This window comes from Cryptomeria japonica, chromosome 10 (genome assembly GCF_030272615.1).
Source record: "Cryptomeria japonica chromosome 10, Sugi_1.0, whole genome shotgun sequence".
NCBI classification, from domain to species: Eukaryota; Viridiplantae; Streptophyta; class Pinopsida; order Cupressales; family Cupressaceae; genus Cryptomeria; species Cryptomeria japonica.
Window position 1 is genome coordinate 740,796,219 of NC_081414.1, and position 7,593 is coordinate 740,803,811.

Sequence of the window (7,593 nt, forward strand, 5' to 3'; positions counted from 1 at the left end):
CGTCTGCGTTGGTGCTAGGCACATCTATGTCCGCTAGGCGCGTCTGTGTTTGTGCCAGGCGCGTTTGTGTCTGGACCCGCGTCTGCGTTAAATGCGGCTGCGTCTGTGCTGTTCAGGTGCATTTGTGCCAAGAAGGCATGTCTATGTCAAAGAGGCACGTCTATGCAGAGCATAGGCACGTCCGTGTCCGGCAATGTAGTGTGATCAGTATTGAAAAATAAATCATTGTCATACTCATAAGAATTCATGTTTGCAGACTCTTGAGCCTCTTTAGTTTCTCTCCTAGATTTTTGAAGACAGGTTTCAACCATGAACTAGGTATTGACCAAGATGTGTAAGACTAGATGAAAATGGAAAAAGTATGGAAGACCAAGAGTTGTATGGAGTGTAAATGAATCTGAGGTGTACTTGCAAATGTCCAAAGTGTAAGACCAAGTATGTATGTAGTAGAGTAGGTGTGACTTCCAAAGAGAGGATAGTTTCTCTTGATGAGGTAAGCTGACCTTGACCCTAAGTAAGACCAAATGAGACCCAAAGGTAAGAAACCTTGATGAGGGACCACTTAGCAAAGTGTTGTTGTATGTAGTGTGTTGACAAAGTATGATGAGGGCAAGCAAGTGACCTTTTGACCCATGTTTAGACAAGTATGAATGTAAAATGAGATGTGAAGCAATGATGGACTTTGTGAGACCCAAAGACAGGTTGAATGCTAGATGAAACCTGAAGAAACAACCTAGGAAGCTCAAGTATTCCAAAACTGATTTCTTTTGTTGCTAGACTGTGAAATTTTTGCAATTCTGGACACAAACGCGACTGTATACTTCACAGACGCGGTTATCCTACGCAGACGCTACTCTGTTTAACCCAGATGCGCTTCCGAGATTTTCTTGTTTATGTTTGTTGGACTGTAAAGATTTTTGCAATACTGGACACAGACGCGACTGTATACTGCACAGACGCTGTTATCTGACACAGACGGGTTTATATTCAACACAGACGCTGTTATAAACATAGACGCTATTATGCCCTTCACAGACGCGTTTATATGACTCAGACACGGTTAAAACAGACACAGACGCGTTTCTGTAAAATTTGTGCAATTTTCTCCAATCTATGAAGTCGTTTTGTTGTGACCAAATCTGACTGTTTGACTGTTTTTCGTGACAAGAGGACACAATGCTGATGAGGACTCAATGTTTGCAAGTGTTTAGACTCTCCAAGAAAAGTGTGTTGTTTGATGTAAAAATGTTTTACATACACTTGAAAACACAAAAGACACAATGTTTTGCTGTTTGGTTTTGAATGTTTTGAATGTTTAACATAAGTCAAGCACAATTCTTATGGCTGGCCAAGACAATAGTTGTTGATCCCACATGGGGTTTTACCCCCGAGGCTACGCTATTCAGAGCAGATACTTAGATGCTTGACCTCACTGGCTCCACCCTCGGCACTCACTTCTCGGGTCAACCAAGCATCAGTCCCCACGAAAACTCCCTGTGGCAAACTTTGTATCTCTACTAAGAACCGTATGTGTGTGGGCCGCTACCAGAGGTCCGACCTCCTGCCCCAACAACTAGAAGGATTTGAGCTTCTAAAACAAAAAGGTGCTAGTAAGGGCATCCGCTCGTGTGGCCATACATGCAGCACTTTCAGCTCTGTAAATACAGAAGGCTCCCAGTCGGTAGGGGTTACGCCCTACAAATGATCAAATAAATTGGATCAAACGGGTTTATGGGGAGACATAGTGTCAGTATGAACTAATCAGCACACGTTATCCATAGTTTTCACCATGAATACATTTGATTATAGTGGTTCGGATGAGGTGGGTTTTCCTCGCTACCACTTGGGTCGTCCTCTTCTCACTAGTAGTCCTAATGACCACACGGGAAGACAGGCCCTCTAAAGATTAAACAAAAAGAGCCTATTGCTCAAGACACAAAAGACAATGATTCAATTTTAGTGCACCAATTGAAGTGTTTGATAGTCTATGAAAACAAGGCACACAATAAAAATCCAAAAACCCTTGCCAAGGACCTGCAACAAAGAGTTGTTAGTAGTTTGGGTTGTTTGAAATAATCACCCCTTCCTGCAAGCACACAAGTTAGGTAAATTTTAAAACCCAAAAGACTTTGTGAAAATTGGGGCCTTCAACCAAATGATTTAGCTTCCAAGGCAAGCTGCATCAATTGTGTTAGCTAGATCTGAAAATGTTAGTCCAAAAATAAACCAAATCTGAAACCCTAAATTCAAAATCCGAAAACTGAATCACTAAAATTTCAAAATTTTGGAACAGGTAATACACAGACGCGATTACCCCCTATGTAGACACAATTCTGAGACACAAACGCGGTTCTGTGAGACACAGACGTGAGTAAAAATCACAGACGCTCTTCCCCAACACAGATGCGGGTAAAAATGACACATACGCACTTATGTAACACAAACGCGCCTCCCTAGAACCTGCAAAATGAAATATTGACAAAACACAGACGTCGATCCAGTTATCGCAGACGCGCCTAAAAATAAAAAACGCGATCCGAAAGTGCGCAGACGCGAAAATACCGAAAATGCTGCCGAAAATGTTCGATCTGCAACTTCAAAAACACAAGATCTGCAACAAGGAGGTTAAATGCAAAGGGACAGAAGTCCCACCGGGCGTGCCAAAATGTATATGGTGAAAATGGATAACAATAATAACAATATTGAAAGGCTAAATGAATTCAACCACAAAATCCTAGCCTAACAATCAACAAAGATCCACCATAACATATGAAGATTACCTAAGACAATGCAAATCACATGAAATCACAAAGATTATACCATCACATGTCCCATAGGGTTTTGATCTCCATTCTTTCTATCTCCATTGATCTTGCTTGATATATTTGCTCTTAGATTTTATATGCACAAGAGCTCAACAAAGAACGAAATGTGGTTGCAAGTAGGATCGTAGTGTAGCCAATTGCATAAAAGATGATTAGCATGAATGATTAGGATGTATAGAATGATTAGGATGATTGATTAGAATGCATAGAATGATTAGGGTTTGATAATGAAGGAAGCATCTCCTTATATAGAAGACACTATATGAAATGGAGGGATAAGATTGAGAGGTGTAAAAGGAGGTCGGCTAAGATTAGAGGGTAGGTAGAAGAAATAATAAAATAATGAGAGGGGTAGGTAGTGTAGGAATTAAGAGATGAATGACATGTGTCATGGGTAGAAAAGGCTAATGAATTAATTAAATAAATAAAGATTTATTTAATTAATAGAAGAAGTGGGATAATTAAATAAATAAGATATTTATTTAATTTAGGAAAATGATAATTTAAATAAATAAATGTATTTATTTAAATGAGAAATAAGGCTAGAAGAGGATAAATGAATTAATTAAATAAATAAAGATTTATTTAATTAATAGAAGAATTAAGCTTAGATAATTAAATAAATAAAATATTTATTTAATTAGACATGACAATTTTAGGTGTCTAAAAATACATACCTCCTATTTTCACTCATGATATGTTTGACGTGCCCTTTGGTATTCCCTTATGTTTGAAACTTTTATAACAATAACCTTTCCTTGATTGTGAACTTATTTTGAAGACATCAAGCTATTGAAAATTTGGTATGTTTCATCAATTTAAGAGAATAATATGTGTTTTTCATTTTATATATTTTACTATCATGGTTTTAAGTTCATTTTATATTATCTATAGAGCTATGGTTTTTGGGTTACAAGATTTAGTCGAGCCATCTCTCTCTCTCTCTCTCTCTCTCTCTCTCTCTCTCTCTCTCTCTCTCTCTCTCACACACACACACACACACACACACACGGTGATAATTAAATTCTCTATAAAAATAGTAATGGGCTATATATGACTATTAGAATTACTCTTAAAAAATGCTAGCATTTAGTCATTTTTCATTACTATTTGTAGGTCTATAGTACCTTAACATTTACTATTTGTATATTAAATTAATGTTTCACTCTTCATTACAAGTATCCCAACCCTAAAGTTTGAAGCCCCTGCTAATATTTACTTAAATCCTTGTCTTATTGTCTACTAATATATATAGTGGTGGATGAGAGGATATAAGATTGTTCCCTCTGACTTGAAATATTGTTGGTTTGGGTAGGAAGAAAATAAAAAAATTTAATTTTAAAAGTGAAAACTTTAGTCTTCTTCATTCTAAAGGTCATATATAGCTTTGTCTTCCACTATTTTATTTTACTTTTTGTTCAACTATTCCATATCTAGGCTCTACTATATCTATCATAATTTGAGCATCTAAAGTTGACTTAGGCAAACCAAGAAAAGATAGAGTGTTACCTTCCACTAATAGAGTAATATGTCATCATTTTCTGACCATTTAATTGGATGAATGACAACAAGAGGTGATTCCCTCTCTTGTGGGATACTTATCTAAAAAATCGGTAGGACTTGAACCAACATAATTGCTTTCTTCTTGTTTCCAATAGGTTCAATAATGATATAAATGAGGTCCACTTTTTAATAAAATGAAATTGAAACATATAACTTGTTGAACACACCACAAGGCTAAATTGGGGGGGGGTGGTGAGCCAGTCTTGAGAAAATCCTCAAATACACATATTAATTATCTTTAGCCATACAAACACTAATTAAAGATGAAGTAGAGAACTCCAAACACATGAACACCATATATTTAGTGGAAAACTAAATATGAGAAAAAATATAGTGAGAATTACAGTCACTATATGAATGAGTACAAAGTTTTAGGCACAAGACCAAGGAAGCTCATTGTTCCTAATTTGGACTTGCAGGATGAGGTGCACAACCTTAGGGAAAGATAAAATAGACTTGCGAGCGGAGACACACTATCCTAGGGCAAGATACAAATTTGTGCAATATTCCAAAAGGAGTCACTATCTTCTGATAGGTAAAAAGGAATGACTAATTGAAATAGATAGGATCTCCTCATCATGAAACTATCCTTAACCCTCAGATTAAAGTGACCAATATAATGAGAAAAACAACACCACATTTTCTACCTCAAAAATCTATCATACTGAGAGATATGATCATCAAGGATCATCACAAACTGATACTCACACTTTTTTTTCTTTTTTCTTTTTTGGGGTAAAGAGAGAGCACATATGAATTATATTATTATAAAAAAATATATATAATACATTAAGGGAGTTCATGAAAAAATAGATTAACCAAAAAATAAAGAGAGCCTATCTCCATCTGTGAGCCCTAGTTTCAAATCTGGAGATCTAAACTTGAAACCAAATAGATGAAGGAAAATAGAGAGCATGGCTCAATCTTTACCCAAGCCATATAGTAGTTATATACAAAATGTAAAGATAGAGAGCATTGCTTGATCTTCCTACCTAGATTACACCTTACTGTAACACCTCAAAATTTAAAATAGCAGAGAGTCAAGCTCAATCTGCAAATAATAACTAGCATAACACAAAAAGGAAACTAGACCCTTGCAGAGAAAACACCACCCCCAATCCTAGGGAGGGAATACTACAAAACAATAGACCAAAAAGGAGGTGCACTTCAAAGGTGAGGTTTACAGATAATACCACAACATCCCCAACTAGTTTTGGAGACCTTATTTTCTGCAACACCTTCATCAACTCCTAGATCTCGTTGTGCCTAAGAATCACCAAGGTTGAGTCCCATTTCTTTTTGTGCCTAAGAGTCACCAAATTTGAATCCCACGAAGAAATATTTTGCGCTCCTACAAGGATAATCTTTAAAATGTACCTTGCCACCTACTTCTGAGCCAGTGGATGATGGAGCATGAGCCAATGAAGGGCATAGAAGAGGTCAGAAAAGAGGGATGATTAATACACATAAGTGTGACATCAATGACAACACAATGTAAATTGCCAACATAACTAGTATTGATTTCCCTATGGTAATCATACTCTAAGAATGAAAATAAGCTAGCTAAGAGATGCAATACCAAAATAACTATAATTCCACCAATGTATGGGTTAAATTAGATTTGGATTCATATGATGTTGAAAACTATTGGATACTGAGAGGGGGGAATGAATCAACATATGCAAAAACTTAAACATAATTAACCTTTTTAGATATCATTCATTCCATATACTTTATGCATGAAAGAAAACAATTGAAATAACAAAAGAAACCACACAATAACTCAAATATTTTTACATGGAAAATCCAAATAGGAAAAACTACGGTGAGAACTATCTCACTATATGAATAATTGAGTTATAATGTTTAGGTTGGAGGCCAAGGAACTCATTGCCCCTAAGATGACTTGCAAAGCTAATGTGCACAACCTTAAGGGGAGATAAAAAAGAGACTTTCAAACCTTAAAGATCACTTCTTCAGGGCAAGATGTAGTATTCTAGATACAAATACATTAATAGAGTTGAACTGTAGAGAACCGCATCCATCGAAATGCAGATCATAGTTCATAATTCAAAACAAATATGAAACTATCTTCATCACCGCTCTATAACACTTTTGAACCGTTGAACTACCTCACATATAATTTTCACAACACATACAAATTTTTGAATTCTCCCCATAATGATTCCATCCTTTATATATCAACCACAACCTCAAGAACACTAACTAGGTTGGCCGAATTAGGTGTAACATGTAAATGCAAAATAGTTAGCCAGAAACAAAGTCCAATGAAAATATGAAAGGAAAAATGAGATGTGTGAGGCTTCACACCAAGTTGTCATAACTTCCAATTCATCCTATATCATTGGCCATAAATCCACATGCAACTGCATGGACCAAAACATTATAGGTTATATGCAAAAGATAAAATTGTTAAAGCACACCACCACAACTTTATGCAATATTCAATGCAGATCATCAAGAGTACTTGCAGATGCCCAAGATAGCATGAAAAAAACAACAACTAACACTAAATAACTAAGTCACATAAACATAATACTAGCAAGTATAGGAATACAATACATTCCTATACACTAACACTAAGACAATCACAATTATCTAAATACCAAATATAGATATGAAAAACCAATACCAAAAATTCAAAACATTTAGGATACATAATTAAAATCCTTCCAGAATAACCAAAAATAGAATCCACATATCTACATGATCACACTACAATCACACTTTAACGACACTATACCAAACCACATCTAGAACACCGATTATAACCAAGTATTGATGAAAAAAATCACACACAATCTTATCCAGAAACACTAAAGATTATTATATCATGGATTGTGGAAACTTGATGTCTACTATAACCAAGTAGCTTATCCGGATCAATAAGTTTGACATCAATGGCAATAAAAACACATATTTGCAATAATAACCCCCTTTGTCATTGATGGCAACACTTGTGCCAACTCCAAAATTACTCTCCCTTTGACATCAAAGACAATGGGTGTCTTCTTACAAAAAAACTAAACAACTCATATACAACTCCCCCTATCTAGACAACACCACCTCAAAAAAATTGAAGATCAAAATTGTTTAATCACATACAATCAAAATTTTCTTACTGAAATAACATCTAACCACCTAGTTGAGTTGGGGGCATGATACCCTGATGAACAAACTTCAG